Source organism: Acartia tonsa, chromosome 15, assembly GCF_053477335.1.
Source record: "Acartia tonsa isolate MP-2025a chromosome 15, ASM5347733v1, whole genome shotgun sequence".
NCBI classification, from domain to species: domain Eukaryota; kingdom Metazoa; phylum Arthropoda; class Copepoda; order Calanoida; family Acartiidae; genus Acartia; species Acartia tonsa.
Genome location: NC_137274.1, coordinates 19651861 through 19665784, shown reverse-complemented (window position 1 = coordinate 19665784; position 13924 = coordinate 19651861). Strand labels below are relative to the sequence as shown.

General features: G+C 30.3%; 1 long non-coding RNA gene across 1 annotated transcript in view; it reads left to right on the top strand.

Annotated features, from left to right (window-relative positions):
• LOC145307335 (uncharacterized) overlaps positions 1 to 13924 on the top strand; it is a 202674-nt gene that overhangs the window by 188422 nt on the left and 328 nt on the right. The gene's annotated exons all lie outside the window — the stretch shown is intronic.

Genomic DNA, 13924 nt, shown 5'->3' with positions numbered 1-13924 from the left:
TCATCACTACCAGAATGTCTGTAAGTCCATTTTAAACATGTTGATTTTTTTACTTTTTTACAACAAATGTGATCTAATTATTTAATTGGTATAATGATTCCTGGGACAACAAAGTACAATATTATAAGCATAGCAACTCTATAATCAACTCCTAAAAATGTAAGTGTGTTCATAAACATTATCCTGCATCAAGCAGTTTTTCAACAAATTTACTTACAAATTTGCTTCGACTCTTATACATTTATATTATGGTTATTCAGTTCTGACACTCTACAAGTGTAATGTTCGTTTGTCCTACAGTTTCAGAGTTTCACTTTAATGGACGTTGTCATCCTTGTTTTTAAGATGAATGGACATATTTGTGTGACTGTTAAGCATCAGCTCTATAACTCACTTTGTCAGGAGAAAAGAAAATTATTAATAAATGAAGGTAATATAACATTCTTTACTTCATATTTAACTTCTACTATATACTTCTATTCTACGCTCCTAGAGGCCTCTAGGGGCGATTGAGAAGGGTGAGGGGGAGTGGTTGAATTTGATAACCAATTTTGAAGTTTTTTTAAAAGAAAAGGTTAAATAATATATGTTTATACGAAAATTTGATGATTTTTGTCATATTATCTCTATAGCTTATGAACATATCTATAAAGGAGACTTCCCATTACCTATAGGGCTAGGGGCGAAACCGCTAGTTGAAATATATAAAATAGAAAGGTAGTTTTTAATTAGGTAAGGTCTCTCTAACCACTGAACCGTTTAATTTCTCCAATTAGAGAATCTATCAGAATGGTTTTTAGGCTATTTTATTTTAAGATTTGCGTATCTGCATGGTTTTAGGCTATAATTGTGCCCCCCTTGGAATACAGGTAATTAATCTTACCTATGATTATAGGATACTTGTAGGTCTGGTGCTGATTAAGATCCCAGAAACTGCTGCAGGACAGTTTTGGAAAAACCTCATCTTGGTAATTTTTTCTCTCTTTATTATAAACTTTTAAAATATAAATAACTCTTATCATCTTACACTTTTTTTTTATAATCCATGATAACTTTAAAATAGTAATCGTTTGCTATAAAGTAGTAAGATTTTCTAAGGATTTTGCTAACCACTGAACTGAAATGGTTCTCCTTTACAGTAAACCCTCTAATAGGTCCTGAGATGGTTTTAGGCTATTTTATTTTTAAAAATAAGCCTGGGTATGAGTTTAGGATATTTTTTCAGCCTTTCCCTTTTAATATATAGCCCCTAGATGCTATTGGCGCAGCTGCTAGTTATATTGGAAGTGCTTTAATGCGCTAGATGTTTATTTTCATTTTTAAAAGAGAATCTTTTTTATAATTAGGGTCAGTCCGTCAGTACGTCTGTGTCAGATAGCTTTTTTTTGTTAATTTAGGCATGTAAGAATTATCCTATCAATTTCAAACTTTGCATGATGATTACTGTAGTAGTTAAGTAGCATTTAGAAAGCTAAGCAACTCTATATTCGTTACCAGAAAGACCGTACGTTAATTTTAAAACAAGCCAGGTATTTTTTTTTATTTTTTGGACAACAAATTTTTGTATGTTATAATTTTGTTCAGAGCTATACATTTATATTCTGTTCAAGGTACAATGTGATAAGCGAAGCATCTCTATTATCAAGTGCTAAAAATGAAAGTATCTCCTTAAATTGTATATTATATTTTAAAAGTTTTGCAACAAATTTATATACAATTTTGTTTAGACCTATACATTTATATTCTGTTTTTTTTTAGATCTGATACTCTACCAGTGTTAAAGTTCGTTTTTCCTACCCTCTCAGAGGTTTGCTTTTATGGATGTTGTCATCCTTGTTTATAATTTAGGTAGTATGTTGTCTGTATGTCTGTCTAACTGATTCTACAGCTAAGGTTATTATTTCTCTTTAATTTTCCTCCTTTCTACTTATTACAGGAATCACCATGCTAGGTTTAAAATCATTTAACAAAATGAGCTTACCATTACGGACAGACCAACCCGGACTAATTGTAGAAAATCTTTGCTTTAGAATAGTTATTTCTTTCATCGTATTATAAACGACTTTCTGCGGATATAAAATGTACAATTATAAGATTAAAACAAGTTTATGATTGTACATTTTTATATTCGTAGATAGCTGGATATAATACGATGCTAGATATAGATTTTTCGTATGGATGAGAACCAGTTCCTATCCACCGGATTCGAATGAATACGAGAAAAAATATTTCCACTTTCTGATTTTCTCTTGTGTTTATTTTCATTTATCTCATTCTCTCTCTCTCTGTCTCTCTCTCTCTCTCTCTCTCTCTCTCTCTCTCTCTCTCTCTCTCTCTCTCTATCTCTCTCTCTCTCTCTCTCTCTCTCTATCTCTCTCTTTCTCTCTCTCTCTATCTCTCTCTTTCTCTCTCTCTCTATCTCTCTCTCTCTCTCTCTCTCTCTCTCTCTCTCTCTCTCTATCTATCTATCTATCTATCCATCTATTAATCTCTCTCTTTCTCTCTCCCTCTCGTTTTCCTATATTTCTTCAATTTTAAACTAAAAATCTATTAAATTAATTTGGCAGATTTTTTAAATTTTATTTCACGGATTTTTAAAAACAATTAAATAAGAAAAGGAATAGATTTCATCAATTGTGTATTGATATGTCAATGAACAATTTCTCCTCCCTCCATGAATATTTACTAGCTCCAATTTTCTCTTTTGTCTATTTTTATTTATCTAATTCTCTCTTTCTCTCTCTCTTTTTCTCTCTCTCTTATATAAAAAATGTACTCACGTCTTTTACAAGAATTAATCTCTAATATTTACTAACATATTCACAACAGCTCCCTAACTACAAGTATCAATCGTTCTTATTTTTCTAAAAAATAGACTTCTTAGCGGTTCTAACGGTATGCGTAACATTTTTCTACTATTAACACAAGCCGCGCAATTGAATTTTAAAAAAATTTTGCACTTTAGATACATGCTACGATAGATAGATGGGTAGATAGATTGATGGATGCATAGATAGATAGCTGTATTTATATATAGATAGATGGATGGGTAGATAGAAAGTTGGATGGTTAGATAGAAAGTTAGTTGGATGGATAGATAGATAGATGGATGGATAGATAGATGGATGGAAAGATAGATAGGTAGATGGGTAGATAGATTGATATTTAATTTCAAAATATTCCAAATAATATAATGAATATATAATATATATGGATATATTGACAGGGGAAAAATTGTCATCAATTTAGGTTGCTAACATTGACCTCATTTATTGGTCAGTTCATTGGTAGGAAGGAATGGGATGGATGGGGGTACTGTTATTTTAGCCAGCTGCAAGCATATCATAGCAAATATGATGCAACATCCAAGTAATAATATATCCATTCCTACGCTAATTCTTATTAACAATCCACCTCCAATAAAATAGCTTAAAACCACCAAAGGACCTGTATATCTTAAGAGTAGAACCCAATTGATTGATTGACCAAGATCTTATGCTGCAGACAAATTGATATACGGACGGACAGATATTGTTCTGCTTTTTATTAAAGATAGAAAATTTAATCCAATTTTTTCTACATAATAATGGCTTTAAAACTTTTTAATGTTTTTTTATCTTTTCAATCTTTTTTTATACAGGTTAGAATTGTCCTATTGATTTCAAGCTTTGTATGCTGATTCCTATAACAGTTAGGTACGACTTAGAAAGCAAACCAACTCTATAATTGCTACCAGAAAGTCCGTACGTTTTTGTATGTCAAAATTATCCAAATCATCTGCTTCTTTGAATACTGATTCCCATTACAACAAGGTACACTGTGATAAGCGAAGCATCCCTATAATGAAGTCCTAAAAACGTCAGTATGTCCTTAACAAGTATCATGTATTTAATCAGTTTTGCAACATATTTACTTACAACTTTGTGCATATAAGCTTATCCATTAATGTTCAGTTTATTCAGCTTCGCTTTTATTGATGTTGTCATCCTTGTTTAAAAAATTAATTTCTGAAAATATGGACAATTTCCAAATCTGTTAAAAATACAAATTACCTAAAAGTTTAGGGGAGACACATGATAAATCAGATTAAATATAGTATACCCCTGGGGCTAAATTTAAAGGGACATTTCCCACTATGTTCATAAATAAAGAGAAAAGTAAAAGACTGTAAACAACTAACTGCATGTTTTAGCTAGGAAGTTTTTGTTATGTTAGAAAAATGCATTATACAGTTCAATAAGTAGTTTCCAAGATATTTTGCTTCAAACAAAAGAACTTTAATTTCATATCTAATTATAGATTATAGAAGCTGTACTTTGAGAAGGTAGTGTTCATAAGATAGCACTACACATTTTAATCATAAAGCTTTCCTGAAAAGTAAAACCGGTTTCGACACTTGGATGAACTATATAGAATTTCTAAAAACCTTCAAATTATTTCTAGACTGTTTATTTATCTTTTAGTCCTGCTGTTCCCAATTTTTGTTTAGCTTTGAATTTAAAGGGACATTTATAAAGCATAGTATTATAGACAGCTATCCATGGACATTATGCGGATAGTATGGCTCTAAACTTGTCCTAATACAGCGGATTATAACCGGTTTCAAAGCCATACTGGAATGGGACACATCAGACAAATAGGCGCCAATGTGACACATTTTTCTTGTTGAAAATTTACAGTTGAGACATAATAGGATATGGGCCATAAAGTATTTTGTTTCAACAGTCAACAGGGCCAACAGCGTTTTTTTTTAAATAAATAGTTCAGTAAATTGATAGATAGATAGATGAATAGTTAGTTAAATAGATAGATAGACAGACAGGTAGACAAATATACAATATACAGACAGATAGACAGATAGTTAAATAGATATATAGATAGATTGATAGATATGTATATAGATAGATAGTTAAATAGATATATAGATAGATTGATAGATATGTATATAGATAGATAGTTAAATAGATATATAGATAGATTGATAGATATGTATATAGATAGATAGTTAAATAGATATATAGATAGATTGATAGATATGTATATAGATAGATAGTTAAATAGATATATAGATAGATTGATAGATATGTATATAGATAGATAGTTAAATAGATATATAGATAGATTGATAGATATGTATATGGATAGATAGTTAAATAGATATATAGATAGATTGATAGATATGTATATAGATAGATAGTTAAATAGATATATAGATAGATTGATAGATATGTATATGGATAGATAGTTAAATAGATATATAGATAGATTGATAGATATGTATATAGATAGATAGTTAAATAGATATATAGATAGATTGATAGATATGTATATAGATAGATAGTTAAATAGATATATAGATAGATTGATAGATATGTATATAGATAGATAGTTAAATAGATATATAGATAGATTGATAGATATGTATATAGATAGATAGTTAAATAGATATATAGATAGATTGATAGATATGTATATGGATAGATAGTTAAATAGATATATAGATAGATTGATAGATATGTATATAGATAGATAGTTAAATAGATATATAGATAGATTGATAGATATGTATATAGATAGATAATTAAATAGGCAGATAGATGAATATTTTTAAACATATTTTAGGATAACACTTTTCTCAGCTGTTTATCTTAATACTGGTGGATATGCCCCTAGAGGCTTCTAAATACACTTGAGGTGGGGACGGGGGGGATGTGGTTTGTTAAATTCGCCCTTTAATCTTAAAACCTAATTACAATATTTAAGTATTCCTATATAAGTAAGGTATAATCTTTCCCATGGCCCTCAAACATAGCCTAAAACCTGTCCTGGACTAAAAAAAATTGGATAGATAGATAGATAGAGGCTAGGGGCAAAGTAACTATAATCTTATATCAAAAAACAGTAGCAATCTTAAATTCCAGGGATCTAAAGGGATAGAATAAAAGCTGATGATACAAAAAATTACCCTTCTAGTGATTTAAAGGGAAGTGGTGGAAACAATTGAACACTCAACTTAATTAACCATCCAATCAAAATTAACTAAACTTCCCAAAGTTGATAAGCCAATGAATAAGAAAACGTTGTCCCCTCTCTCTCTGCTTAAATTCATATTTCTTTCATGGCATTACAGACAAAGTTTATTGTAGTACAGACATACAACTAGTTCTAAATTCATTTTATACATGTAATCTGGAATAGCCATGAATCATGCATCTACAGAGAGAGCGCGCGCGGCTTAGGTAAATGCACAAAAAATCTGGGTTTTTTGTGCTTTAACACTGAGAGAGAAAGGGGACAATTCTGTTTACACTAGTCCCTAAAGTCCTGTAATAACGTATTCTTATTCGTTGTCTTAACAACTTTGGAGACCTTAATAATTTGTTGTAATATCAAAAGGTATGTCTATCAATTTATTGGCCATTGTCTTATCCCTTAGATCCCTGGCTTTCATGTATTCTACGTTTTTAAAGCGAAGCTTTTCTATAATTAAGGTCGTTCTGTCCGTCCACCCGTCCGAGACTGGTAGCTTTTTTCATTAATTTAGGCATGTTAGAATTGTCCTATCGATTTTAAATTTGGCGTGGTGATTCCTTAGTAGATAGGTACGATTTCGAAAGCGTAGCAACTCTATAATCATTACCAGAATGTCCGTAAGTCCATTATAAACATGTTGATTTTACTACTTTTTTCACAACATATTTTCTATGTGATCTTATTATCCGATTGATCTGATTTTTGGTTTATTGATTCCCGAGACAACAAAGTTCAATATCATAATCAAGTTCTAAAAATGTAAGTATGCCCATAAACATTATCCTATATTAAGCTGTTTTTCAACAAATTTACTTACTATTTTGTATGGACTTATGCATTATTCATTTGATTCAGTTATGACACTCTAAACATGTTAATGTCCGTTTGTCCTTTCATTTCAGAGCTTCACTTTTATGGATGTTGTCATCCTTGTTTTACTTAAAAACCGTATTTTTAGACAAAACCTTTTCCTAATTCTGTCTGTAGTTTTCATATTTGTTGGCTAACGAACTTTGAGTGCTTTTATTTAATTCTAACTGGCTGGTTCATTAAGTTTAGTGTCCAAACACTTTAACCACTAATTTACCCAAATTTTGTGCATTATCATCAGAGATGTGCATCCATTTATCGGCTATTGTCTTATCTCTTTAGATCCCTGGGACATTGAACTGTAAATGCCCCCAAAGATTGGCTCACACATTGGGTACATTTATTTCATTTTTATTAGTTAGTTCCAAACTAGCAGAAACTAAATTTTTCAACCTTTAATTTTAGTCTACAGAAGAGGTAATCTTGTTTATCACAATTGGGAAAGTACATAAATCATATTTGTACGTTTAAAACAGCTGGAATAGTTTGTCTAAAGACTTTTGGTTTGCTTTAAGTATTTCAATCATATCTTTTAGGCTATTAAAGTTCAACCAATTAATATCTGCTGGATTGGAACCGGTTCTCAGCCATACTGAAAAATGAGAAAATATACCACTAGAATTACTTGGGGGTCTTAAGGGATAAGAAAATTGACAGTAAATAAATAGATTCCCAATGATTATAAACACAATTGCCCCTTCTCTAGATTTTACTATATAATCTAATATTAACATGACCTTTGAAATTTTGTGTTGCCTTTAGTAAGTTTTTATTATTCGCCCTTAGAGAAAATAAACCATCACACAACATATAGTAAGGCTAATGTATGGACACAGATCTATTATTTTGTTAGGGGGGGGGGGTGATGGCCCTATTAAATTCTTTGCAATCCAACGGCCATATTCAAATGTGTCAAGGCTATCAAGTGCAGAAATAGCTAACTAAACTTTCATCTAATTTTCTAATTAATTATTGTTTTAATTTTCAAGAAAGCTTGTGTTAATCTTTTCACAAAACCAAGGATCGAAAGGGATAAGACAATGGACAATAGATTGATTTATTTCCCCAATGATGATAAACAAAATAACAATAATATTTAAGAATCAACCAGCCAAAATTCAAGAAAAGCACACAAAGTTTTTAAGCCAACAAGTAAGATAACATGATTAGAAAACTTTTGGTAATAGCATAATTTACAGTCCAATATCCCCTCCCTCCTGCCAAAAAAATGCAAAAGAAAAGGTTTGGATAGATTTTAGAATAATCAAATAGTAATATTGCATACATTTTTAAGGGTAGGTATCATAACAAAGTTTCTTTACACTTAGATTATCCTTCTGTAGGTCTGTCATGGCTAGCTAACATACATTCAATTTTCGTTCAGACATTTAAAACCATCCCGTTTCTGAGTTGTTAACGTTCGTTTGTCCGTCTTTCTGACATAATGAGCTTCGCTTTTATAGATGTTGTCATCTTTGTTTATTTACTGATACATTTATTCCCTACACCAATTTAATTTTAAAAGATTTAATGTAATTAAAGAAAAAGAGTATAAAACTATCGTTTTAAAGTCATTAATCACCACCAGTATAACAGGGACATGTGTTTTGGAAAATAATTAAGGCTGATACAAAAAAATTAACCACATATCAAATACTATAACAATAGGAATAGTTATTTCTAAAATATTCATCTTGTTACTTCATCCCCTGCTTTAAAGAAATTTGTATGAGTTAAGTTTTATAAGATATTTAGATTGTTGGATTTGCATTATAAAGAAAGTCATGAAAAAGGTATATGTGATCACAAATTTTTTTTAATTGGCGGTTTTATCTTTATCTTTTGTCAAAAGCAAATTATTTCAGAAATGGCTTAGTTGTTATTTAGTATTTATTTGGGTACAACAACCCATCCCCCTCCTCTTTTTACCATTCCTGTACATTTTTGAATTTAAAAAATTGCAATACAAGAAAAAGTATTTGAATGAATTTAAAGAATATCTTTCCTTATTCCATACAACCCTCACTAAAATAAGGACAGGAAAGGCCCCTGGTGTTTTTTTTTTACAATTTCTCTACATTTAACATACATATTCTTTGTATTTAAAATATAGGGATATGTAAGTTGTCTTTAATGTAATCATTTTAAATTATAGGGTCAAATATGATGAATTTCTTCAAAGAAATGTCTGGTTTAAAAAGAATTAATATCCTCCCCACCTCCTTACATATTCTTTTTTTGCTGAAATTTAATTTTTCTTGTTTAAATGCTTCATGTTTATTTTAGGCCCTCTTATTAATTATACCTAAAGCATAAATTGCAAACAAAACCCTTTTTAACACTTTTAAACCAAAACTTTTAAACTACATTAACTGAAAGCAAAAATTTTAAGCAGCCAAGAATTTTCCTAATTAAAAATAATATGTTTCAACCATCTTGTTAATCATTTATCCTATGAAACTAATTTTGAACAAAAGCCCCCCACTTGGTTTATTTTTATTATATTCTCCAGTTTTCAGTGCCAAAATATTTAAAGCCAGAGGTCATAAAAACAGGTCAATGACATATTTTCTCATGTTGTTAAAATGTTTAAGTCTTCATTTCAGGGGTAAAAGAAAACAATGATAAATTTGAAAAGTATGAAGTTGCCTGTTTCATCATATTTTCACAGTAGCTTTTGAAGGGTTATTTTAGGTTAGGCTAGGTGAAGTAAATGTTAATGATTGCCCTGCAGGGTTAGAAAATATGCCCCACAGGGTGAGAGCCCCCCCCCCCGCAGGGGCTAGAAATAGGAGAAAGGCTATTGTGAAAAAACGATGAAACCGGCAACTTCGTTTTCTTTCCATGATCCAAAAAAATATATATATTATTTCAAATTCATTTTAGATAGAAAAGTACTTAGTTTGAAATTAAAATAAAAAGTAATTTAGATGTATACATATTCCACCTCTGGACAAATCAAAAATAATAAAATGAGATAATTTTGTAGTCCATATGTGTACCTAATTTTATGTTTTTTTAACAACATTTTAAATTCCTTTAATCCCCAAAAAATGTTTAAATTTTAGACCTCCTACCCTGTGAGAATTTTTCTGTGACCCCCTCCCACTTAAGCATTTTTTGTGTTACCATCCAAATTTAAAGGGCAATAGTTGGTCAATTAGAATCTAGCATTTTATGGAGGGAAAACATACTTTGCTGTGATTGGTTAGGTAGTTTTAAACATTAATCCCGCCTTTTTTGATTCATTTTTCACTTTTATTGTATTTTATAAGCACTATTCTGTTACTATCCAAATTTAAAGGGCAAAAGCTTGCCAATAACAATCCAGCATTTTATGGAGGGAAGAAATGCTCAGCTTTGATTGGACAGAGAGTTTTAAACTAATAGAAGTTAAACATTTTTGCTGTCTCTAAATCCCGCCTTTTTACATTCATCTTTTTTATATAATCACTCTTTGCTAAAAATGTTAAATACCTTTTTATATTTCATCTTTTTTTGTAATTAACTAAGCCTGTTAACTAAAAAGACTTTACTTTTGGGGTGACTTTGTATAGGTCACTTTAATTCATTTTGGGGTCTCATAGAGTTAAAGTATTACCCCCTCCCCCCCCCCCCCCGCCAAAAAGGTCTATCTATAGATACATCCTTTGATTCGTCTATCTATCTTTCCTCCATCTTTCTAACTTTTATAATTTTACAAAAAAAATTATTTTTAAAATAAAAATATAAACTGTTTTAAAAAAGAGAAGTATTAAATGCTTTAATTAATTGCCTATGAGAAGCTAGAAGGGATACAGGTCGTAAAAATTTTAAAATATCTCCCAGGGGGGGGGGGGGGTTAAAATTAGTTTTGCTAAAATATATTCAGGGATAAAGTAAACACTAAAGGAACTAAGAATAATTAACTGGTATCTTTAAAAAAGAATAATTGTACATCCTATTGTATAAAGAAGTAAGCTTTTTTTTGTCTTTTAGTACAGGATCTTGCTATTCCCTGGACTGGAATGGTTCTCCATTACAGTGAAGCTTCTTATAGGTCCTGAGATGGTTTTAGGCTATTTGTTTTTATAAATAAGACCGGGTATGATTTAAGGTTATCTATAAATAATTACCAAAAACTTTTTTATTTGTATTATTTCTTCCTTTTTCCTGAAACTTGAAATCTGTTAAAAGATGTGTTGAAAATGGATTGCCTATTTCTTCAATAATTTCCAAAGTTGTACATCAGATAACCCAATTATTGCAAACGCTATTTTCAGCTACTCCGGTCAAAGGGAAAAGTGATATAATGTATAAACGATTTATACAATATACATTCAAAATTTTATTTTTTCAAATTTTGATTTTTTTTTTAAGTTTGAAGCTTTTTTAGCTAGTAGTAAATATTGAGATAGGACGTGGATGCTAGGTACACTTTCGGAAACTGAAATTCAGTACATCTGTTAAAAAGCAAAGTTGTAAGAGGAAATGGGTAATAAATAAATTTCTCAGGAATCTAAAGGGATAATACATTGGAGGATAAATTAAATTTTCTAGAAATTTGAAAACATTAAATAAAAATACCAAAAGTTTTTGAGTAAACAAATGATGTAATGTAGTTAGAATGCTTTGGGTACCAATGAAATTTACAGTCCAATGTCCCCTCCATCCCTGACATGTCAAGACATGGGGCTAAGAGACATCTCTCAACTATATTCAAGACTAAAGTAATAAGTAAAAAGTATCTGAAACATTTAGTTGGGATAATTTTGTTATGTTAGAAAGATACATTACACAGTTAGATATGCTATTTCCGAGATCTTTTGCTTCAAACAAAACCCATAATCATAGTTTGGCAGTTAAGCTCAACGCCAATAGAGGAATCACTTTTGAGAGGCTGTGTTTAAAAATACTTAAACAATTTTTATAGTCAACAAAAAGATTTGTTGAAAAAAACCAAACATTTGTAGGAGTTGTTTTTATAAATAAAAATAGCTTTGTAAAAAATAAATCTTTTAAATTTTAGATATTCTATTTATCTTTTATTCCTGCTATATAACTGTTCCCATACATCTTTAGTATATATTTGAATTTAAAGGGACCTGTAGACATTTCGGCGCCAGATTGACACATTTTTCTAGCTCTACAAGGTTGATTTTAAACTTAAGTAGCGGAGCTACTCTTTAATATTATTGTTAGACTTTAAGAAACAAATATAAAAGCCTCTAGGGGCACTTAAAGTGATGATAGGAAAATCAACCCCATTTCAATTTAGGGTTTTAAAAAGAACAATTTAAAAGATATTTTTTTATGGGGGGTGGGGGGGAATAATTTATTACTGGGGGGGTGGAGATACCCTTCCCTAAAATACTTTAAAATCTTTCCTGGACCTATAAGAAACTTCTCAGTAAAGGAGAACCATATCAGTTCAGTCATTAGCGAGATACTTTGCTACACAAAGCCCTCTACTTTATTTAATAGGATTAATAAAATTTTATTATACATGATTGTTCTTGTTGTTTTAAACGTTCTTTCCACACATATTAAGATTTATTGAAGCCATCAAAGTATTAAATATCTTTTTAAACACAAAAAGTTATAAACTCAACGACTTTTTTCTCAAGTAAATTATTAAAGGGACTTTTTATTCATTTCTTTGATCTATTATATAAAGTAGTAAGGTTTTTTTTCTGAAGCGCAAGATCTCTCTAACTGAACTGATATGGTTCTCTATTTTAGGTAAGCCTCACATAGGTTCTTTTAGGCTACTCGATTTTCAGGTATAAGTATGGTATTAGGCTATTTTTCTCGTCTCTAGGTGCAATAGTAATATAGACCTTTCCGCCTCTCAATGGAAGGGTTTAGTAAATGTTTCTATAAATATATCTATGTATAACTATTATTAGACAACATAGATCAAGTGTTGATGATCTTTTTTGTCTGCTAGCAAATTGCTCTCTGCTCTTTTGTAGCGACTTGGCTGTGTTAATATTCCCAACGCTATTGGCTGATATTCAAAGACCGAATTGAAAGTTATTTAATCACTTACCCCTCTATTGTTTTACTCTAATGTTTAGTGATAGGGAAAGCATGAAATATAGTTTAAAACCTTTCCCAACCCTAGGAAAATATTAGGTAAATCTGGATGAACAAGTTCAACTGATTGATACAACTTTTCCGGTGACTTCATCACTTCTGGTTCATTCACAGAAGTGATGAAGTCACTTCAAATATTGTATCAAAAATACGAAAAAAATGATTTGATTCAACCTCTAGGTTCTGGAGCTGCAGGCCTCCAGGTGGTCTCTGTACAGGTAAAAATAAAAAAATAAGAGTTAGAGGTCAGCTTATGAAACAAAATATCTTTTTTCTTAAAAAATGTAAATAATATTAAAAAAGACGCATATTTTGTTTTATAAGTTGACCTGTAACTTAATTTTTTTTAAAATCTTAATCCTTATCTTAAAATTGGCAACCCTAGTAACTAGATCATACCAATTCATTAAAATATAATGATGACAAAATCCATAAAAGCAACGCTCTGAAACGGTAGGACAAACAAACATTAGAACTTGTAGAATGTCAGAACTGAATAAGCAGAATATAAATGTTCTAATGTGGAAACAAAATATTTAGTAAGTTTGTTGAAAAACTGCTTAATTACCTACAGGTAAATATTTAGGGAAAAACTAAATTTTTATGACTTAATTATAGAGATGCTACGCTCATAACATTGTATTTTGTTGTCCTAGAAATAAGTATTACAAAAATCAGATCAATCAGATGATTATATCACATAAAGGTTAGTTGTTAAAAATCTACGTGTTTAAAATGGACGTACGGACTTTCTGCTTTGATTAAAAGGTAGCTATACTTTCTAAATCGTGCCTAACTACTAAAAAAATCACCATGCAAAGTTTGAAATCGATATGACAATTCTAACATGCTTAAATTAACAAAAAAGAGCTAATAGTTACGAATGGGCAGACGGACTATAATTATAGAAAAGCTTTGCTTTTAAAAATTTAAAATACGATGC